Source organism: Amblyomma maculatum, chromosome 3 (genome assembly GCF_055883805.1).
Source record: "Amblyomma maculatum isolate TAMU_Amacu chromosome 3, ASM5588380v1, whole genome shotgun sequence".
NCBI lineage: Eukaryota > Metazoa > Arthropoda > Arachnida > Ixodida > Ixodidae > Amblyomma > Amblyomma maculatum.
Window position 1 is genome coordinate 183,743,845 of NC_139346.1, and position 23,855 is coordinate 183,767,699.

General features: G+C 50.3%; 2 protein-coding genes across 13 annotated transcripts in view; one reads left to right on the plus strand and one right to left on the minus strand.

Moving 5' to 3' along the window:
• LOC146197140 (uncharacterized) overlaps positions 1–23,855 on the minus strand; it is a 216,137-nt gene that overhangs the window by 112,446 nt on the left and 79,836 nt on the right. The gene's annotated exons all lie outside the window — the stretch shown is intronic.
• The window catches only part of LOC146197141 (uncharacterized), a 212,031-nt gene that overhangs the window by 64,142 nt on the left and 124,034 nt on the right, over positions 1–23,855 (plus strand). For all 11 annotated transcript variants that reach the window (XM_084598905.1, XM_084598910.1, XM_084598909.1 and 8 more), the window contains exon 2: positions 4,351–4,419. The gene's annotated coding sequence lies outside the window, so the exon portion shown is untranslated. The remainder of the gene's footprint in view (positions 1–4,350; positions 4,420–23,855) is intronic.

The following is a 23,855-nucleotide window of genomic DNA, read 5'->3' on the forward strand; positions in this document are numbered from 1 at the left end:
TTGACGGAGAGGATGATTACTTGTCCTCTTCCGCCCTTCCGTCATGTTACTTGTCAAATGCTTAATTTAGTGACTTTCGTGCTTTTCGGCACTAAAAGGAGGTAGCGACACTAAAAATAAAGAGGCTTAGCACGTGCCTTCGACGTGCTCAGCCTCTGGGGATTTGCGCTTATCCATCATACTGCCACTTTGTGCCGTCACGTGGTGTCATCATATTGCCACCTTGTGACACCAGGTGGAAATACCTTGCGGCGAGTAATTAGAAGGTGCCGGCTCGGTCCCTAGCGGCGATATGCCACATAACGCTTGCGTGCGCCATTAATTATGCTCGACACGTTCATTGTATCAAGCTATAACAGCGGTGCTGCTAGCACCGTTGCAAAGTTCAGGAACGCCCGAGCAAACTGTGAGGAGGCAATCGGAGGCGTATTTCACTGCAATTACAATATTCTGGCTGTGAGGAGCGGGGTTTGTACGTGTCTCCTTTGAATTCGGACATGCAACTCGCCGGTGACGCTTAAAAATTGTAGTTGTGCATAAAAAAGAAATGCTCACAAAATTGCTCTGCATAATTTAGTGCCACGTGCGTATGCACTGCGCACACACTGGGCAGAGAATTGCCACTTCAGAGAAGTCGTATTCATCTGTAGAATTGATTGTTAGATGCGACCGGCTTAGCATGGGAATTTATGTAACCGGAACCAACGTGCCGGTGCGACCCGATTTATTTCGCATACATATTAGATTTACAGCTAAGCGGGTTTTCGCGCCCGCTCCTCTCAGCGAGCTATCCGGAACGCTATTGCGCATGCGCGGAACGCTCAGACGGAAGCGCGCGTGCCGAGCGTCTGCTCGTCTCGTTTACGTCTCTTTCAGTTGTGCGCTTAACTCGGCGAAATCAGTCTCCAGTGCTGCTCGCTGCCTTTTTGGTAATGGCTAAGAGCTGCAGACATCGTTACAACCTGGGTTACCAGAGGTCGCACAGTCGCGTGCCTGGCGCTGCTCATGTGACTGAATGTCACATAAATAGCCGCAAATATTGGACTAGTGTAACCGGACGTTGACTGCGCTGTGAATCCTCCTAAGGCGGCTCCGGTGTCAGCTTGCGCTCAAACACACACACACACACACACACACACACACACACACACACACACACACACACACACACACACACACACACACACACACACACACACACACACACACACACACACACACACACACACACACACACACACACACACACACACACACACACACACACACACACACACACACACACACACACACACACGCGCGCGCGCACGCGTGTGTGTGTGTGTGTGTGTGTGTGAGAGAGAGAGAGAGAGAGAGAGAGAGAGAGAGAGAGAGAGAGAGAGAGAGAGAGAGAGAGAGAGAGAGGGGGGGGGGGGGGGGGTATGAAAGGAGCTGTCTAAGCCATGGCAGGCTTCTTCTCTTGGCAGTGCCTTTCATTCCATATGTACTCATAACGCGTAGACGCTGATGATGTATCACTCGACCCGTCGGCCGCTTTTCATAAAAGGATCGGCGGAAAGGAAGCCGTGCTTTTTCCGGGGCACAAAAGCTCCCGTGCAACAAAAGAAGCGCCTCTTCGCAAGAATGCCTCTCAGTGTTTCCTGGAATAATTTTTTTTCTTCGCCGGCAGGCCGTTCCTTTGCACACTTTTTTTTTTTTCTGATCCGTTTTTGGGCGCTCGTTTCGTAGTTCAGATCGGTGTGCTTTCTGCGTTTGACGGTGCGTTCCCTTCTCTATCCTCCTTTAGATTAATATTTGAACTGTGTTCTCCTCCTTAATCCATAGCCTAAGCTCACTCACTCACATTCCCGCACTCAATAGCACTCACTCACACGCTCGCTCGCTAATTAGTTCACATTCACATACGTCACTCATGTGCTTACACGTACACTCGCTTACTTGCGTAGTCAACGTCATGCTTGCTCTTTGACTCACTAATTTGTGCCAATAAAAAAAAAAAGAAACGCACTATCGTAGTAGGGCTTTTTGCATTCGCTTGAGGGCTTCGCCAGCAGCGATGAAAAACGCACCGGTCCCTTGAACAAAGTCCTCGCACAGCGTGCCTGTGCCGCGTTGTATCTCGACCTTTCATGGCACTGCACCAAATTGTCACAGGTTTGCGAAGTGCCCTACGGGCTTCGGTGCAGCGTTAATGCATGTGTTCATTTCACCGAATTCGGTGCATTCGTCGCTTGTAGGGAAGCTTCCCGTATGTATTGCTCGGCATACGTACGGAAAAGCACGATCGATGTGGTGCAGCAGCTCGCAACGTCACAGAGGGGACCTTCCCCTCCTTTCTACGTCAGTCTAAAATATTTGGTGTGCGCGGAACCCGGCTTTTTTTCCTGTCGGCAGCAGCCAGTGCTGAGACGCCAGGAATGTGCGCGAGTTGGTGTGTCGTCATTTCCGGACAGCGCTAAGGGAACGGCTATGAGCAGGCCCAGTGAAAACGCAGACACCGTTTTAAAAAGACCCCTTGCAACAAACTTCAAGAAAAACACTTGGGACAGGGTGTTGCCTCTCAGTGAACATTCCAAAGTGCTGTTATCTTTGAGAGCATTACCCTTCTCCTCCTTCCCCCCCCCTCCCTCCCTCTCTCTCTCTCTCTCTCTCTCTCTCTCTCTCTCTCTCTCTCTCTCTCTCTCTCTCTCTCTCTCTCTCTCTCTCTCTCTCTCTCTCTCTCTCTCTTCTGTTATCAGTCTAGCATTGTGTACTGTTACCGGGCGCGTGCTCTTGAACAGTAGCCTCGAGTACTCCAGTCTGTGGCTGGAGAGATGTAACTCAGTCCCGGGATTTTTTTATTCCTTCACAAATTTCGCTACTTGAAAGTCTCGAAAATTCGCCTACACCTTTCCGTGCTATTAAATAAGCGATATGAGGGAATGTGAAGGAAACGTATCTGTGCTAAACTTTGAACAGGAAACGAATCGTGGCGAACTGAATTCGAACGTTTCTTTGTACCTTTTTTTCTTTATTTCGTTCCTACTACTCTGGAATAAAGGCCGGGGATCATTTCTGGCGCACACGAAGCCTTCTGTGTCGCGCAGAATTATTTCGTGCGCACCAACATCTGCAAGAACATCGGCCCAAAAATGCAAAGCCTTGCAGCGCAAACGCATTGGGCGCGCGTTGATATTGAGTAGCACACACTCGCGCAGCTTCTTGCTTGTGCGTCGCAACCCGTCAGCCAGAACATGAAATTCAAAGATCTCTTCGTTCGTATATATATTTAGGCGACAAAATAACCCGAGGTGAAAGAACTGTGCATACGCTCGAGCAAAGGATGGCCCTGGTGCGTGCCCTTTGATGGAACCGCTGCGTATAATGCTTCCGTGATGCCTGAGTGGACGCGGTAGCACTCCCGTCTAATACACTGCGCTGGGGTTCTGCACAGTCAGTGTGCGTTTTTGTGTGTATATGAGCCCACGCCGTGCAGCCTCCGTAATCGCTCGCCGTAGACGTATATATCGGCACATACACCCGAGGGAAAGATAAATATGGGCGCCAGCGGGGTCGTTCGTGTATGCCATGCCCGGCGCTGCTTTCCGCCGGCTCACCAGTGCGTAGTGTCTTTGCTGTCTTTGACCCCCCCGCCTACCCGGTGACGTACGCAAAAGGAAGGAGCCTTTCCCTCGCGACTACTGGAGCTCTTCCCGCGATCTGTGCCTACCGCCGACGGCGCGAGGTTCATTTGCATGCCTTTTTGTTTGATCTTCTCCCGCTGCCCGGCAAAGAGAAGGGGGTGATGTGCTCGGCCTCACTCTTTTAAGTTCCGTCGTCTATTCTTTCGCGCTTGGGATTTTTGCTTGGCTCGCCTTGTATGCGTACGATATACACTAACTTATATACCGGGGCGGAGGCGGCGTTTTCTTCGAAGGCTGCCTTTTGTTTATTTTTATCTGTGCTTTGTATAGTGAGAGTTGTTTACTTTCATTTAGAGAGCCCGATCCGGGCGCTTTGGCTCCTTCATTTTCTTTTGTCTTTGAGATGCGGTTTTTTTTTATGTACTTTTATCTATGCTCTTTAGTTTATTCACTTCCATTTTAAGGCTTCGGCTCGGCAAAGTCTCTGGGCCGCCCCGCCCCTACTGCCTTTTCTTACCACCCCACCGACCCTAGCGGTTAGCCTAATTGTTTTAATTGCCACCTCTATACCCGTATTGGGTTTTTATATTCTGGCTTTGCCGTGCGGATGCGTACGCGCTGCAAATGTGGCATACCAGCCGCACCTTCTGTTTTTTCCTCGATTGTTTCTTTAAAAACGAAGTCGACGTTTGTAACGTGCGCCTTCTTTTTCTTTTTATGTTTGCAGGATACTTGAAGAACGCAACGACGGTGGGATAACTTACGCCGGCACCCAGTGTGCTTCCCAGCGAATAAGGTGAGTAGCCGTCGTGAAAACACGCGTTTTCCCCGTGGGCCCACCTTTATTGGCGTTTACCGTATTCAGCGGCAGCACCACCGCTGTAGGCATTGTAGGAAGTCCAGTCTTTAAAAAAGATTCCTTTAATGTTATAGTGATCGGGAGCCCTATGCAGATATGTTTTCTTTTTCTACGAAAATAGAAACAGTGTGGTCAGCCGCGAGCGATCCCATGCAACGCTTTCGTCTTCCCGTTCTTCCTTTCTCTTTGGAGCAACACCTGACCATACGCCTAGGAGCTAGTTTTTTTTTTCTTTTTTTTTTTTTTTGATATTTGATTGTGAGCCGTCAAGCCACCGCTTGACCTTGTGTCTCTGCTAAGTTTGCTTTCCGAAGTCGGCTGTCACAATAACTCCCGTGAGAAGAAAACGAACAAGTGCAGCAAGAAGGGAGACGTCGAAGGAAATGTCGGAGTCAGAATGTAATCAAAGCAGGTAGCTTTCAAGACACGGAGGAGAAAATTTGACGCGCATTGGAGTGGTGGGGCAAGGTGAAGGGAAGTCGGGACGGGGCATAACACGAATAAAAACCAAAGGCAACAGGACGAGAAAGAGACCGTTGAAAGGCACATCGATTGGGGGTCCGGCCGTGGCACGCTTGCCGCTTCGGCAGCACAGAGCGCTATGAGCAAGCTGCAGGGCTCCCCACATTCTCGTATGTCTTGCTGTGTGAGGTCCGCTGCAAAACCAGCCTGCACGGGTCCTTCTGACCCATACATGCACGCCGCAGATAGGAAGTGCGGACGACGTACAAGCCATTTCACGACGGTTGCCTATGTTATAGTATTTCTGTGTGCAATCCTTAGCCAAACGGGAGTCTTTAATAATGGGAAAACGAATACCGTATAGCGCACCCGCATCACGCGTAGTATTTTGCAGCAGTTTGGGGGTTGCGTACATTTCTCTATCCAACCGGGGAACCGAACTGGGGAAGCTGCCAGCTCGCAACATTGCGCGGCTTTAATTAAAGGTCGCTTGATTGAGCACCTTTAGCGCCTGTGGGATCAAGTTAAAATACATGGCGAAAACCTTTCTTTTTTTTATTTCATGTTTATCGCTCTATATCGATATGCAATTGCTGCTTGTGCTCCTAGAATATTCATTTGTTGGCTGTAAATTGTTCACCTATGTGCGACGTGTGACAGCTGATAGTTGCTCAGCCGTCATACTCTAAAGTGGTGTAACGCCAAATCCGTCTTATGTGACAGTTAAGTCGAAATTCGATTTTATCTTCGTTCCGCTCTTTTCATCATTGGCTTAATTGCTACGCCAAGGTTTCGGAGCCACCTGAATTTTTCAAAAGTTACGGTGCGGTGAATATAAGCATGGAGTGGAATCGAAGATGGTGTACCGTTATGCTGTTCCAACGGCCGGATATAATCCCTACGTATTTTTTTTTTTTCTCTAAATTTTCCAACTTGCTCGCAAACTATTATTGATAAATGCGGCATGTGATGGTATCGACGTCAGCAATTGGAAACGATGTCATTGGCCTACTTTGGGACCAGGAGTGAGAATTATATATGTGCAAAAATAACTGTCGTAGCAAGTCTCCGGATACCCTCCTCGGTACAATATCAATCGATCGAGTGCGTGGTCTAGCGCGACGCCCCCCCCCCCCCCCCCCCTCCCTATTTTTTTTTTTTTTCTTTAGTTCCGTGACATCTAATACCGTTTTCCCTCCTCCGGCAAGTCAGTCCACTCGCGAGGCAGCCGCGGTGGTTTGGGTTCCGCCGCGGCCGCCGTCTCGGCCCCTGATTAAGCGCGTTAATCTTGCACGAGGAAGGGAGATCGCGTTACCGGGATCCGCGAACCGCTCCTGAGTTATGCCGCCGCCGGCCGTGGCAGCGCGGTTGGCGCGAACGCTGCTCCGTCCCTGACATTTCTTAATTTGCATTCGCTTATGCCGTGAGCCTCATTCTTAACCTCAAGCTTGGAGGAGTTTAGTGAAAATTTGATTTATGTCCGGAATGTGACAGGCGGATGAAATTCTAAAAAGGAAAAGATTTATCGTGCGAGAAAGAAAACTCGAGACCGTAGAGCGTGTCGTGTCGGTTCCGGCGTACTTAATTTTGTTTTCTTCTTTTTTTCGCTTTGTATATCGTCACTTTGGAGGGAGTTATCGCGAGAAGGAGCTGTACATTTTTCGCAGTACGCTGACCCGTAGCCTACATACTTTTATCTTTTACTCATTACGCTCCCAATGGAGTCGTAATGGAGACGTAGTATTGCGCGACACCTGACAACACGGTTGCATGCAGAAGTGTGGTTCTAAAGACCTGCGTACAGCCTTCGATCTTTCCAGCACAGTTCGTCTTCGTTAATCAGTTTATATCTGAAGGCGCTGCACGAAAATGCCCCACTTGGGGACTGCTCTCGATGTACATCGATCCACTATCTCGGTTGCTATACGAATGGCTCTATCGCCGCCCGAAGCCTTGTTGAGTCCCTTGGCAAGATAGGATAACCGAGTGGACTCAGAGTGTAAGCAAGCTACGTGGGGGCTTCTCCATTCAATGCTTTTGCCTGGAACGCCCTGTGCTGGCAACAAACAACAGCGACAGTAGCATTTCATAATTTGATGCGGATGGTCCGGGTCCTCCCTTTCCCCCTCATTTTTCTTTTTTTCTTTTTTTAACCTCGCGGCTGTTTGTATTTATTGCTTCCTTCACGCACTCGTCTAGAGCACTCTTGGAATGAAACCGGTACCTCCATATCAATCAGTCCGGAAGTGCTCTTGTCGCCTAGGGGAGAGGAGCAGCTAGAGATATCCCCCCCATGTAGAAACAAAATCATCTGGCGAGAAGAGTAAGGGAAGAGGCCGGATTATATGCGTCGAATGTATTACATACAACCGCGTCGCCACCGCAAAAACGTCTCTCTCTCTCCCCCTCTCTGCTTGGCTCTTGCTTCTTCCCCATGGAGCTGCCTTGAAGAATGTCGCCGCGTCGGATATGGCCGCGCATGCCGCATTGCTGCTCACAGCCGTACGTACTCAGGCCTCCGGAACGCATTATAAGACCCTGCGCGTGTGCGGAGGCAAATGTGAGGCATTCACAGGCGGCGCCGCCGCCACGTTTCCAAAGCGCTTTTAAAATATTTACCGCCGCGCCGCAGCCGCGTTTTAACGTCGAGTGCGGCGCGGACGCTCGCTTGTGCACGTAAGAGGCTTTCCGTCCGAACGTCGCCCCGCCTCCTGCCCAAATAGATGGAAGAAGAGAGAGAGGGAGAGAACTAAGGAAGGCATGAAAGAAGTGAAATACAAGTGAAGGGAGGCTACCGAGTAGAAAATAGAAAAAAACAAAAAACAAAAAGTAGATGCCGACGAGCTCTTGTGTCGATCTTCATTTCTCTCTCGGCTTCTTTTGGTCGCGTGTTTCCTCACCGCCCGTACGGCGTTCTCCCCCGGCGGCGTACTTTTTTCCAGCTTCTTTATCCGTTTGATGCGCGTTCCTCTGCCGAATAGCTACTTTGAAACATTTTGTGTACGGGATGGAGTGCGCTCGCGTAAAATATAGAGAATCCTCTGCTATATAACCTGCGTGCGTGTGTGTCGGGTATTTATATCCCGCCCCATTCGGCCACACGTCTCGCAAGCGTTCCGTGTTCTGTATATACCCTGTTATTTTTTTTCTTTCTCGATTTATTCGCTCCTGAGGGCGAGAGGCAAGACATGCAGTTTGTCCCGGCCGTGTGTGTATATACGGTCGTAAAGCGCAGGCGCGAAATGGCCGTCTCGTGAACACTGCCAACCACCTCGCATGAGCGTGAATATTAGCTTACGTCGGGTCGAGCCTTCGCGTGTCGTGCGTGTGTGTGTGTCGCTCCCGCTCTCGACTCTTCCTGTCCCCATGCCGCTTGCGTGCCCTTTAATCTGGGCGTGTGCGTAGCGACGTGCAAAAGTTTAAAGAGGCACACAACTTTAACAGAATGTTCGTTCGGGCTAGTTGGTAAATATTCGTAATTGTAAAACAGCGCGAACAAAGGTGGACAAGAACGAGGAAGACACGGGGCGAGCACCCGTCCCGTGTCTATCTCGTTCTTGTCCACCGTTGTTCGAGCTGTTTTACAATTATGAACACAACTATCATTCAGGTGGTTTTTCTCAGTGTAAACTCTATTCGTTGGCTTTCTCCGGTTCGTTGACGTTTCTCCGGCGACGAAAGAAGCACTTGATGGTGCGAAGGTTGAAATTACGGACGTTCTCGAGAGACAGTGGACTCGAAACTTGAACGTCCTTACCGAAGCGAGTTGTTTGGTCCTCTTGCGAGACCGTCCTTGACCGAGCGTGTCGACCGGTGTCCCTGAACTGAGGGCTCCGGCCAAAATGGAGACAACACCACAGAGGGGGAGGGGGGGGGGGGGGGGGGGGGCTCCTTGAGGTTGTGATACAATTTCGACTTTACGCCATCAAGAGCTATAAAACGCACAGAAACTGCATTGAAGACAATACCAAGCACACACTGCAAATGCTAACGCAAAATAGATTTTTTTTTTGTTACCGTCAGAAAGTGTACATAATTATTTCAATACCGCCTGCGGCGGCAGACACAGCTAAACTGTGACGCGAGTTTATTTGCCATTGTTAACCATTTTACCTACATTCTTCTCACTCCTTGATACCAGGAACGATGTTTTACTTTAAGTTAGCATTCACTGCCCGAATGCTGCGGTCGGATGCAACACGTGCGCCGTATTGTATGTGTGCGGGGCATCACTCTGATTATGTTTCGTGATTAATAAGAATTTGCGGGGAAGACAGAAATGCGTGAATTGTCGACATCGCCCCACGAACTCCCCAAGTGCCGTACACGCTCCGAAGAAACAGTCTTGACGCTGGAAAACGTTAGTGTCCCCCCTCCACCTCACCCCCTAATTTCAGCATTTCAGCGGCTTCCTTCTCCCAGTTCCATAAGCCATTTTATTCAGCACATCCGTCTGTCTTGTTGGGCCCGTGCATCGCGTGCAGCGTTCTGAATGAAAATGCTGGCTCGCTCGTTGCTGCTCCTTTCATTCTTTCCTCCATTCTTTCCTCTTCTCTTCTTCATCGGCGCAATCGCGCAGTGTCTGTTTCTGATGCGTTGAGCCTCAGTTTCCGCTACGACCTCCCGCCCGCTTTCCTCCGTCCTCCCTTTGCCGTGCATAGTTCATGAAGCTTGCTCCCCGCGTGCGTTGCAGTTGAAGCTTTGCATTCATCGAATGTTTGGTTTGCTCGGTATCGTAGTACTGGCGGAATTACGGTGGCATCACAAAGAGAGGAGCACTGAAGGAGAGAGGCAGCCAAGCGAGGCTTCTTTGATGTCGCCAGACAACGCTAGAAGGAACGCGGGCGCGCGCACCGCAAAAAAAAAAAAAAAAGAGAGAAAAAGGGGGAGCAGCAGAATGAAGAGAACGCGAAGAGGAAAGAGGTAGGAATGGTGGCTGAAGAAAAGGAGACGCTGCAACAACGGCATCAGCACGCGATGGGAGAGTGCGAGGTGAAGTAGGAGGAGGAGGAGGGCAGCGAGGTGGCTGTTTTCTCTACTTTCACCGTCTCTGTCATTCCCTTCGGCGGCGGCGCGAAAGAAGAAAGCTTTCTCGCGCGCCCGCGGTGGTTCAAGGCACGAGCGACCGACATCGCCGACCATTTGCGTGAACAATGGACCGGAAAAAAAAAAAGTGTGCGAGGGCGGCCGCCTTGCACTCGTGGAGAGGTTGGAAAGAGAAAAACATTGCTTGCTTTGGAAGGGCTGAAGAGGGAACAGGAGAGGGTTCCGACGGGAGAAGGATATTTAGGTGGAGATAAAAAGAAAAGGGCACTGCGGCTTTTGTTCTGTATTATATTCCTGCTCCTCCCCCCCCCCCCCCCCCTTTACCGCTTTATATTTTTTTTTTTTTAATTTTAAGTGTGGGTGAGCGTGAAGCCAAGACGCTCGGAGGCGTTGGGTGAAGGGAATGCCGACGCGCAGAGGGGCGGCACTGCGGGAGGCCCGGTTCGTGCTTGAACTGCTTGAACCAACCCCGCGGAGTGGAAGCCTCTCCGTCATGGTCGTCCGGTGTTGGCTCTTTGCTGATGAAATTGGTGAACGCTTTGGTGCATCTCATATTCAGTAACCATAATAAACTCGCGCCCCCTGTAATTTCTTGCTCGTTACACTTTAACCAGCGATCTAATATTAAGGGCGCATATGTAGGAAAACCACGTTGAACCTCATTTTCTGGCGTAAAAAGAAGTCCAGGACATGGATGGATTAGGGGCAAGCTGGGCTAGCTAGCTGTTGGATGTTCACCTTGGAAATGGTACCGTAACTGCTGCGACCAAAGAGCAAAGGAGTGACAAAAGATCTGCTCGCGCAGGGGAGGAAGGGATCGTGACCTCCACTGCCACTGAATGGTTCAAATGAGACGGCCCCTCGTCAGCCGTTTCCCCCAAGAGTAGTGGTGACCCATGATAAATCCGGCCTTCTCCAATATATCCCGTCTCAAGAATCAAGACCGAGTAAAGCAATCGTATATGCACAACGGGTGAAGCAGTGTCACCGCTATTTTGAACACGCGACCAAGTTCCGGTGCATCGGTGGGGCTTCCTCTCCGTGCGGCTCATCCCACCCTGCGTCGCTTCCCGCTTGGCACGCACAAAGGGGGCGTCTTCCCCTGTGCTCCCACCGCGAGGAGCGTAATGGCGTAATGGAGTCTGCACGAGAACGGCCGCACTGCTAGTGGCACCGGTCTGGGTCTTACGTCAGAGGGTGCGTGGGCCACATAGCGGGGACGGCCGTTCGCACACGACGACGCGCACGCAGAGGCGGAATATTACGCAGCTCAGAGAGCCCGCTGGCCGCGTGCTCGCGTGCTATGCCGGTCCCGCCCACCTACCGACTCGGGGGCTCATGCAAAGCGGCCGTGTCTTTCTTTCTTTCTTTCTTTCTTTATCGTATGTGTTCCGCGTTGCGTTGCTGACGAATCCTGCATGCTCATAGCAGCTGTACCTGCGGTCACAGCGGCTGGTCTGTAGTGTACAACTCGAATGAAAGAAAAAAATTTGGCCGTGGCTTAGCTTAGCTGGGCCAGGATATACGTAGCGAAAGCACGTGTGCCTGGCTCTGGGTTGCCTACTCCTCTGAGTCCTCTCCAATCTAATCTAAGTCCATTCAATTCAGTGTAATCCAATCAAATCCAATCGAATGTAATCCAATCCAATCCAGTCTAATCAAATTCAGACCAATCAAGTACAGTTAATTCCAGTGAAATACAATCCAAACAATCCTGACCAATTCAATCTAAACTTGTCCAAACCAATTCAATCCAGTCCAATTTAATCTAGTCCAATCCAATCCTGTCCGCTCGCTCGAAATGCGCCGCTGACAGCCTACCATCATCACTACTGTTATCCTCACGCTAGAGAAGGAGAATTAAGATGCGCTACTCACTATGTCTAGATATATGCTGTTGCATTAAAGACGTGACATCTTCTGGTTGCTTCTTGACTGCCAGATGGCGCGGCGTCCGCCAGCTGCGGCGGTTGCTAGGCAACGGCTCTGTGCCTCCCGCCACGCGAAACTCCTCATTCGTGGCCAATGTAACTTTCACTAAAAAAAATAAAATAAAAAAAAATAAAAGGCACGCGGGTTGAAAAATGTGTCTGGGAACAAAATGCCAGAAGTTCGGAAATGAATGAGAAGGGAGAAAAAGGGTAATTCGAAATCTCTTTTCGGTGTGAACAGCATCCACAGTGGTTTTGTAATCGAAGCAAGCAGGCGACCTCATGTGACGCGCGAACTTGTGCTCTAGGGCGAGACTCAATTTCTCTCGATTCTTGAATTTAATCAATTTTCAGGAATCGGGCTGAACTCCATCTGTGTCCAAAAACGCGCCTAATATAGGGTGTGCCTAATATGGGTCAAGGGTTATATATATATATAAACAAAACCTCAGCGTTCTTCACAATTGAAATCACTTTAACGTTGAGGAATCGTGTAGAAAGTACGTTTGGTATGTCATTTCTTCCGCCGACCTGAATAGTCAGTCGACAGTGTAAAAAATTGCTAAGGGCTCAAGTGGAGGTATAACTGTAGAGCGCCACGAGAATGGTCCGCCCCTGGTGCTCACTCCGTCGTAATAGCCTTAGCGTATAACAATGAAGTCTGCGAAGTCAAAGAAATACGACGTTAAAGGTTGTTGTGCACGTTTGCGTTTAAAGCCACATTTAAGAAGTTGATTATTTAATTTCGGTAAAGTGTGCGAAGTAAAGTGCATCCGCTTCCGCTGCATTGACGCATTAGCGAGTCGTACTCGACTGCCGCTGCCGTTGTTAGCCCGTGTGTGCACACAAGTAAACACTGCGTGCTGTATGCTCCCCTAGTGTGCTGCGTGTACGTCGCTCCACGATACACTAACACGGATGTTACTCTGCGTGCGGAAGCTATAGCTCGCACGAATGTTTATCCTCTTTTTTTTTTTTTTTCTTCATCGTACACTGCGTCTTGTTTAGCAAACAGGGTAGCCGCGAATGCAAGGCTCATGACTGCACTAGTGCTGAATACACTGCACGCACTCGGTGTCGTCACAAAGGGCGATTTACTGTTCCTACTTACGCTTACTATGATCAACTTGTGTACTTGATTTGAAAGTGTACTTGGGGCCACTTGTGTGGTGCTGATAACCCAGCGCCCAATAGATGGCCGCCTCATGATTGGCGCGCTCCGCTAAGAATCGGCAGCGGCACTGACGTGATGATCACAAGAAATAAAAGAGGCATCTAGATTCGCCCGTTACAGGGCCGTAACGAACTGTCTCCGCACACACCCTCCCGGTTGGGAACCTCCGACCTCGTAACGTAGGCGCACTGCTCCTCCTCGCTCTCTCGCTAGGAGCTCCCTTGCGCAGTCGAGCTCGGCCCGGTATGCGAACTAGTTTGCCGGCGGTCGGCTCGTTTGGACCGCTGCTAGAAGCAAAGCGTCCGTGCTACGCGTGTTACTCGATCGTTCCTGAGAGAGGCACGCTGCTTTTGGCCGTCGTCGTTTTGTTGTGGCGTTTTGCCGGGCTGCCTCCCTTGTCTCTGGTTGCCATTGCTTTGTCGTCGTCGCCTCCTGGCTGCGTGGAACACGACACTTGTGCGGCCGCTGGCGGTGGCTGCCTGCCTGCCCGACTTCCTGTGCTTGCGATGCAGGGGCAGCAAGAGAGAATGAGGAGGAAAGGCAGCGGGTTTTGAGCCGGGTGCGGGATGGCGAGTGGAGAGGTTGGGGTGGGGGAGACGACGAACGAGTCTCGACGCCGAGAGGCGTGGAACAATGCCTCTTCGGCTGCTCTGTTGCTGCTGCTTCTTCGTCGTCGCGCTTTCTCTCGCCACTTTCTCCTCTCTGTGTTCTCGTTCGGGCATCTGGCGCTCGTTTTCTTACGCTGCCCGAAAGTGAGCGGCCCGAAACCTCCGCTGCCTCTTGTAGTACAAGTCAAAGCTTCCTGCCGCCGTCTCGTGTGTGCGCAGCCAATTGCCCAAATGCTGTTCGGTGCGTTTCCGTTTCGCCCTCTACTCGTTCGTCCCCTCTCTCGTGGCTTTCCGCTCGCGGAGCAGTTTTTTGTGCGACTACTTTTCGCGAGAGTTTGTGGGCGTCCTTTGACGAAAGCTGTGGGCTAGTGGGCTGCACCGTCAGCTCGGGCAGAGAAGCAGCAGATAAGTCCTTGGTCGTCCGTTGGTGGTGTAGTACTTGTCGGAGGTAGAGTTTTGTGTGCCAGCATGATTGGTCCGAGTTGTCAGGGGATATCTTGGTTGCTCCGGCGCAAACGTGCAGCGTTATGACGCGTCGCCTTTTGAACGCGTTGTAACAGAACTGAAGCAGTACGTCATGTCTGTGGAGTGATTTGTCAGATGCCTCAGATATGACATAGCCCGTTATACCTAGTGGCACGGGCAGACATATTATTTTCTATTACTTTTGGGTAGCCTCACCAATATAATATATATATGGCATCTCAGATGACTACTACAAAAGGGCACATTTCGATTTAGCTTTGACAGCCATTCATTTCGCAACAATGTTGAGGCGAATGTGGTACTCTAGTTTCACGTGGATCAAGTCTCGCCCAATTCAAAATTGCATCATGGGCATGGTCAGCAGCGTTTTCTTCTCGTTATTTAGGTTTGCTATACTTGTTATATCTTTGCGCAGTAAGGTCGCATGACATAGGAAAAAAAATAATAAAGGAAACGCAATAAAGATCTCGCTCGCTTTGTACATTTATGAAATGACAATATTTCCGATCCAACAGGGAGAAAAGTATTGCACCGCGTTTCTTTTTAGCTGAAGGAATGTTTGCAATGGTTATTTGCATTGTGTCATACGGTATGTTATTACGTGAAAGGAGTCCCAGAGCACATCTTTTTGGAACTTCCTGCAAATAAATTAAATACATATGCTAGAACCATCACTGGCAGGTATCGTGCTCCTCTAGTTTTGCCAAGGCTTTCTTCGTTTTTTTCTTCTTACTTATAACCTTGTTCAAAAGGTCCGCGTGTCTGCCGTATTTTCTGTGCGGTAAATTCGCTCCTGACTGGCTAGCGGGACGACCTAAAACAACTTGTAGAGAGGTTACAAGTGTCGCGCTTTCTTTCCTACATACCTTTAATGCAGATCCCTTATTGCTACTCTGTGTTGTGGGGATTAACATCCCAAAGCTACTCACGCTATGACACGCCGTTATGGAAGGCTCATGATAAATTCTGACACACGGGGTCTTTGACGTGCACTGACATCGTGCAGTACACGAGCGTCGCTAACCTCTGAGCCACCACGGCAAGGTACAAAACCATTTTGGTAGTTTCCTTCTTCTCATCGGTAAACTATACCAATCTCGGCCTGCTATCATTACTCGTCTTCTTCACATGTAATGTTTTTTTCTTGTTAACCACGCATTGGGTGGTTTTCGCTCATGAGGCGCCTGCACTCTCCTTGAGTGCGAGGGTGTGGGCTTCCAATTTGGGGTCCTGGATTGGAGGTCGGGGAGACACAGCAGCGTGTCCACGGACGTGTCCTATCGTGTGCTTTCAGCCACTGGGAACTCTCGAATGATTCTGCGCTTTCAGTGACTCAATCTAGCAGGAGAGTTTCCAGCGTCCCGTGTTCGCGAAGCGTGGAGAGATTCGGAGCCCCGCGGAGGAGAGCGCGCCACCACGTTCGCCCCTTTGTTTCCTCGCCCGCTGCGCGCGCGCGTGCGTGCAAGCGCATAGCGAAACGTGGCCGCGCTGATTCGCTTTTGTCTCGCGCCCGCTTTGTACAAAAAGTCCTCGCCAAACACGGAGCGCTGCGCGTGCGCTCCGGCCTTTGGCGCCACCGCCGTGAGGGCTTCATTTAGGCATCGCACAGGGTTCCTTCTCCTTTAGAGACCCTCCTTTTGTCTCTCTCCAGCGCCGGCTGGTGCAGGGGAGACACGACCCGGCCGTTGTTACGTCTTCGGCATGGCGTGGCTGTTTTGCGTAAGAAGGGAAGAGAGGTTGTGTAGGGGGGGAGGAGGATGCGCTCTTTGGGTGACCCCTCTCCCCCTTCAGTCTCCTCCACCCGCACCATTCATCCACCCCTCCCCTCCCGGGACAGCACCTGAATCTGCCACCTGACATCCCCGCTTCCCTGCGGCGCGGCGTGGGACGTGCAAGAGTGAACACACCCGCCGCGCGGTGTGTATCGGGATGCTCGGCCAGCAACTGCTGAAAGGAACTGGCGAGCTGTGAGCTGGGTTACGATCACGGTGTTACTATACGCCTGGGTCTCTTTTCTGGGGCATCCGCCTGTTCGGGGCCTCCCTCGGCGCTCACTTGTTTCCTTTGATTCCCGCCTCCCCCCTCCTATTCTCCCCTCTCCCGTTTTGATGCGCGAAGCTTCGGCTATGCACGGCGACGGTGTGCAGACAGTGTCGGAAAAGTTGACTTCCGTTTCCTGCTTATATTTCTGCTTATACTTTGCGTTTTAGCGCTCTTCGGTGTTAAACGACATCAGCTTTGTCAGGAAGCCTGGCCTGAGCCCGTACTGCCTAAATAAACCGCGCAATGGCGAAAGATCACGCGAAAGCGCCGGTTTCGTGGCGAAGAAATTGTTTAGAATGCCTTGGCGACGATGCGTCTCATTCCGTGCAAAGACAAAAGTGCGCGCAGGGAAATGCAACAGCAGTGGCGTTTTGCGCACTCTGTTTCCTCGTATGCTTGCTTGGGCCAGCAAACCGAGATCGAAAAAAGAAGGGGGGGGGGGGGGGGGGGGGGGGGGGGGGGGGGGGGCTGGAAGAAAAAAAGATAACAAAGGGCAGCTTTTAAGAAAAGTGTCGGGCACATCGTAAAGCGTGTCGATGCCATCTTTTTCAACACATCGCCCATTCCATTTCGTCAAAGCCCGTGCAACGCTTGGTGCTTCTTTGGCGTCAGTTCCTTCTCTGTGCGTAAGCAACAGCTCAAAATCGTTCTCGTATATATCTTTTCGTCTCTCGAATCAGCGATAGCGTCGTGAGTTAGTCCGTAGTTTTCGGTAAGGTCACGTGATATGACGTCGCATTGTTTTCATTTCTCTTCCTTTTTATTTTTAATGCATCTCGTTACTAGTGCGCAGATGCGTGCTTCGAAAGCCTGGATTTTGTTCTGCCCGTTTGAGGCTAATTGGAGGGGCGGCACTCCCGAGCGGGTTACGTGGAACTAGAAAGAAGCTTGTGCAATCGACCTGCAGGTTCGGTTTCCTTTCCCGGACTAGAAGGAGCCAAGAGCAGCCCGACGGTGCTTGGAACAATTCTCTCTCTCTCTCTCTCTCTCTCTCTCTCTCTCTCTCTCTCTCTCTCTCTCTCTCTCTCTCTCTCTCTCTCTCTCTCTCTCTCTCTCTCTCTCTCTCTCCCGCTTATGGTCTGTGGTGCTGTGAATGCAGCACAGTGTTGAAAGCGCAATTGTTTTTCGGTCCTACAAAATTATATCACCGCAAACTATGTTGTCGACTTTACGCGAACTCCTCCCCCGACTGAGCGCATCAGATCGCTGTTGATGTGTACGTGCCTTTAACTTCTGCCTCGACATGTGCTGGTTTTTATTGAAAAAAGCAACACTACGATAGCCAAAGCGAGACCTCGAGTGACCGCATGTATACGCCGTGAAGAGACGTAGGTATACGGTTTCCTCATAAAAAAATAAAAATATAAAAAAAAAAATAAAAAGAAAAATCAGCCTGCCATGACATTTGAATTCACGTTACCCCTATGCCACGGGCAGGAGCTGCCAACTCGGGTCGCTCCTTTCAGATGGGAGGGTGAAGTAAGAATCAGCCTGCCAGAACCGTTTGCATTCTCGTTACCCCTACGACACGCAGGCACGTCCATACGGCTTGGTTGAAGCGGGACTTTATATGTGGGCTGGTAGCTTACGCTCTCGCGTCATATAACCTTAAAGGATGAGCTTAAGTGTCCCCAATAATGTAGCACCTTTACACTGATAGGGCGTGATAGGGGAATACTGTAGCAGGCAAAAGAAGCTTCCGCCGTTGATTTCGCAATTCAGCTAGGGTTAACCAGAGCTAAACCACAACCAATTTTTTGTCATATTACGTGATTGAATAGTACGTTTTGCGTCCTGAAATGTGCCGATTTTTTTTTTTACTGCTTATAGCGTGCCACATGAGGGGAAGGCGGTGGGCACGTACTACTGCTGGCACTACTAGCTAGTACTCTTATTAGTATTATTACTAGTAGCGAACTTCCGGTCAAAGTTGTGACTCCACCGTATCGAACCATATTATTTGCTTCAAAATCGAAAGATGTGCTGCTCAAAAATCCTGGCAGCACTTCTCTTTGCCGGTTTAGAATATGGCTTCTTGAGGCCACTGTGAACAAGTATGCTACATTATCAACCCATGCAAGGACGGTTTGCACGGTTCTTCAATCGAGATCACAAGTCATGCAAGCATATATTTTAACAAAGAGTAATAGCCCGAAGGTGATGACATACGTCGAAAGTATGACATCGGATGCCCCCCCCCCCCCCCCCCCCCCCCCCCAAAAAAAAAAAGGCTCTCTTTCTTCAGTGAACCAGCTGTGCCTTCATCCAGGAGAGGGGTGGGGTATTTCGCGAAGCTATAGGCTGGGCACAGCTTCTACAACAGACTGAGCGCACACTCTTGCCATGGACGTTGTCAACCATATATCGTTCTAATTGGCAATTGGGGTTGTTCAATATGAGGCACAAAATGACAAGGCATTTATTTAATCCCTCGTTAAGTGTAGCGTGGCGCTTTCAGATACAGCGCGGTGACGTCCATTCTTTTCGGCTTTTTATTGCGAAAGCAATACTACTCGCACTTTCAAGCCTTCGCGTGACCCGGCCGCAGTTACGTCTTACCCACGTGACACACGGGCTGGCAGGAGCTGCCAACTTGGGTCTCTCGTTTCACATGGGACGGTTATGTCAGAATCAGCCTGCTAGGACCCTGGCTTTCACGTTATCCCCATAAGCCATTAAGGCACGTTCATACCGCTCGGTTAAAGAGGGGCTTTATATGTGGGCTGGCAGGAGCTGCCAACTTGGGTCTCTCGTTTCACATGGGACGGTTACGTCAGAATCAGCCTGCCAGAACCCTGGCATTCACGCTACTCCTAGAGCCCAATAAGGCACGTTTACACGGCTTGGTTAAAGCGGGGCTTTATGTGTGGGCTGGGGAAGAAGAAAAAGAGAAGAACGCTCTGTTACCCGCAACTAATGCTTTCGCTGAATATTTGGTTCAGCAGCGTTGAACCCTTGTAACTTTTATTTACTTTTTATTTAGTCTCATGTCACGAAGGCGCATTTCTTTCTCGGTATCCCTATCAATTATTTGCTCGTACCCGCTTTATCCTGCTTGCAAAACCGTGTGCATGTACATCGAAACTTGTCGCTTCTCAAGGCCGTGTTTCTTCGGTCGTCGAATATCCCACTTCCCATATATATATATATAGTATGTACATATACCTACAAAGAAGCTGTCCTTGCCCTTCTCCTCCTCCTCATGTTATTCTGCGAGGTCGGTGATGGTATGGTGGCAAGGTGCTGGAGTTTTGAGAAGCTAAGAAAAACACTCATTAACTGTGACGACATTGACTGTCTATAAATAACCGAGTAATTTTATTGACTCCGTCGTATGAAATATACTCGCCTTGGAAACGGCGCTTGCTTTTCTCACGTCCTCCTGAGGCATCTACACTTGTCGGTTTGGGACTCTAGGCCCCGCAGTTTTCAGTTTCATTCCTCACGGGGTGTTTGAGCTGTGCACATCACGTGTGCCCTAACTTCTGCGCACAATTACATTCCTAGTAATGTATGTATTCATTGCATTCCGATATGCGTGAATTCCTTATTGATTCATCAATGAGCGAATAAAGGCTCTTTTGTTGTGAAAATTACATATAGTCTGAATTTTTCTGTAGATTCCAGTTCAGTCCTTTCGGAATGCTCGTTGCGGGCTTTAGCGGACACTGCGTATACTTTTGTGCAGGCATTACGACCGGGTGTAGGCAGGTATCGAATGCAGGGTGCTTGGAGAACCGACTTCCCAGCAACGTATTGACAGAAGTAATGTTTCGCGACTGTGGAGAGATTTAACATACCACCGAGATACTGGCATATATGCTAGAGTGCGTTTCTGCACTAGCTTTAGTCTCGTCCCCAGCGTATGAGACGTCACCAGTCGGCTCTCTCATATGGGGTCGTCACCGCGGGTGCCTCTGCCTGATGATGTGTGAAACGCGTTTCGCGTTCTCGTCGCTTAATTATTCTTTCTTTATGGGAAAGTTTTTCACATTTATATTACACACGGTTGAATCTTTTCAAGCTGCTTTCGTGGTGTCGTTCGTATCATTTCGGGGCCCATCGTTGCCCGTATTAGTGGAGTCTACGGAGGGGAACGAGCGGGAAGCAAGACATCGTTTAGAATTTACAGCCCTGTCTCTGTCGAAATATATATATTTTTTTTTCTTTTATCGAAACGCGCCGCAACGCGGTCTCCTACATCACATTGTGGAAGGGAACGTGCGTTCACAGAAGCGTTTTATTTTATTTTCTTCGATATACGTCGCCGGCGCTGCCTTTGCGCTCTTACTCCCCTCAGTGCCCCCCCTTCCCCCGGCTCTCTTCGTCCCCAAACCTGCAGTATAGGCTGTATATAGACCATATAACACGGAACGAAGTGCCCTGCCCGGCGCCGCGCTATAATATAGTCGCCCCGAAGCGTTCCGTCGTGGGCCCGAATGTGCGGCAGTATATTCCTGGTATAACTGTGCGTGAGGCCAGCTAGCCGCACCCCCGCACAACTTTAGCTTTGCCGACCTTGTTTATGACTGGCCTGGGAAAAAGCGGCGGCGAGCGTGGCGCACAATCGCGGGTTTCCCAGCCTCCATCTCCTTCGTCCGCGTCGCCGTAGTCGTGTGCTTCGGGGTGCCGGCGGGAGGCACTCTTCGTCCCTTGTCTCCGCAGTGCCGCACGTCCTTCTCCCTCTCTCTCTGCTTATTTATCTGTATCCGGCCGCGCTTGGCATGGGAGAACGGCTTGTTCCATAACGCGCGCGAAACCGGCCAAGGAGCACATTTAAACCTGTTCCCTCTTCTTGCTCGTAGTACGTGCTGGCTTGCGACACGAAGACTGCGCCTACACCGCGGCTCGTTGTTACGGGCGGATCTAGCTTCACGCGTTATCATTCTTTCCTCTTCTTCTTATTCATTTTTGCTCGTCTTTCTTTTCATTTTTGCGTGACCAGGAAATCAAGCTCGGAGGGGAAGCCGCTGTTTTATTAACAGCGATGGCTTCATTCGCTTCTCACGAATGTGTTTGCTGCGGACGATGTCGCTTATGCTACCTTTTTTTTTTTTCTTATTTGATTTGTGTATGTGTACTTCTCCCCTTTTTTGCTAGTTTTTTTTTTTTTTTTTTTGTTGCGTGCTGTTCTTTGCCCGTCTTCAATGTTCCATCATTGAAATTTGGTATTGCAAGCACCTGTCGTTTGGCGGTTAGGGACGGCGCCCGGACGGGGAAGTCGTTATTACGCCATTAATGAGTAACGATGGGAGCAGTGAGCGCTGTCACATAGCTGCGCGCCACAAATGGTCATTCAATACGCGTGCGGCCATGACGACTTGGTGCAACGTGGTGCTGGGAGCTATGCCGCTATAGCTCTCCTGCTCGGATGTGATTTCGCGTCGCCGGACCGCGATGACCGCGTCGACGTTATTGCGCGCTTTGGCGCCGAGATGGGGCCGGCCATATCTGATGTGGCTTCCTTCCTTCTGGGCTTCTGTTTTATCTCGCGTAATTGCTTTGCCGCGCTCGCGCAGGTATGCCCCGCTCCTCGCGCGTGTTTTGGCAGTCACATTTCGCTCGCTAACGACGAGCGCGTGCGGTAGGGGCTAAGGCAAATAACTGGTCGCTGGTACACACGGCAAGGCCAGCGCATCTGCGCAAGCACTCCTCGCTTCTACACGGTAAAAAAAGTGTGTCCACGTTCTGGCGACGGCGGACGCTGTAGAAAAGGAAGCGGTTCAGGCACCGTATTTGAGGACACGTTACAATATTCAGCGGCACAGTGTTCCGAAGCGTACACTGACGTCGCACATGATGCTGCAGGACGCGTAGCAACCAGCCGCGCTATATGCTGTGGTCGCCTTCTTGTAAGGAACGAAGCAAAGTGACGGGGAAGTTGGGGAGAGGTGGGGAGGGGCTGGAGAGTGGACGAAGAGACAAGGAGAGATTGATAGTAGCAGTGTGATCGAGTAAATTTTGGCCGTCTGGGCTTCCCGGGCGCGCGCTTAAAGAGCACATGGAAGTGTTCGCATTTTGACTCCATCCATCAGTATTCGACACCACTTCTCCGGTGCCCTGCCGCCAAACACGCTTTAGCCGTCCGCGCTGTGCTGTGCACGCACACGTTAACGAACGCCAGGCAGTCGAAATTTCGAAAGCAGTTTAACCGCGTAAAGCCATCGTGAGGGACGTTATGCATTGTCCGGCTATCCTCCTGGCGGGGAGCAGCGGCTGGTGATTACAAAAGCTTTTGTTACGAGAGGTGTCGCAATAGGTCGCGTGTTCAAGCCGCCACATGCGGAGAACTGAGCCGCGCCGCCGTAACAAAAATGTTCCGTAAGGCGCGTGCAATATTTTTGCTGGGCAAATAGTTGCAGAAATTCATATGTCTACGGGCTTTGATGGCGTTACCTGTTGAGAGATTGCACATGAGTGCGGCTGTGTGTTGACAAACACTCCTCCATGTACCCCCCCCACCCCCCCCCCCCCCCCCCTCCCCTCTTCACACCCACAACACACACACACACCCCTACTTTTCTTACCCTGAGGCGCATGTCTTTCTTGGGCGTTCACTTTAAAATATTTTATTTGTTTTCTTTTCACTCGTTTCCTGGGGCGTGAAAGTCGAGTAACAGCGGGCGCACTTCTGTTTACAAACGCGCTTTTAAAAGCGCACTGAAGACACTTCGCGTGTCAGCACACCATCAGCGCTGATTGAATTAGATGCTGCTAACAGGAAGCTGTCGATACAGCGTCGTCGCCGTCCTCGGGCTGAAGCTGGTGAGCAAGTTTTCGCGGAAAGTAAGGAAAAAATGCGCGCACACCCATCTTGACGCCGAAGTTGTTCGCTAACTGGCATCCGTTCGAAACGGAGAGGAACGCTAGCAATAGTTTTAGAAGGGGACAAAGTGTATACAGCTGAGGAAAATAGGGATGACAAATGAATTTTAAGGGGAAATCCTTTCTTGCCCCATGAGTGCCTCGGAACCAGAATCTGTCACCAGAAAGTGTGCATCGAACTACTGATTGTATATAATAAATATAAGTGAAGAAAATTGCGGTCTATGTGGTGATGGAATTCGGGCCATATGCGAGACGGGGACGCTGCCACTTCGCCACGACGCTGCGACGATTGAACCTGAATTGCCTTAAAACGGTTAAAAACCATGATGCAGAGTTGGGGCGAAGCCCCATGCACAAACGTATAAGCATCACCAGAACAACAGGCCACTAAACAACCAAACGTATAAGCAAAAATGCTTTCGCATTGCCGCAAGTAAGGGATACTTCCCCCCCTCCCCTCCCCCTCCCCCTGCAATTTTTCTTACTGACGAGAGCTTATCTCCTAAGCATAAGTTAGGAGTGCTCCTAGGGTTTGAACGCACAAAACGATCACACGGGCGTGGATGTTGACGTGCACGCGGTCCGCTGTGCCCTATTCGCTGGCAACGGTAAATAACATAATGTCGGCGCCCCTTCTGAGTTTCCTAATTAATCAATTACACGCCTATCGATCTTGTTCCTGTTCGTGCCTGTGAACGTGTACAGCCGTCCTGATTTTTGATAATATATTGCGAGCTTCGACCAAACTGCTGGTCAGCGTCTTGTAATGGCGATGAGCGTAAAACACGGTGACAG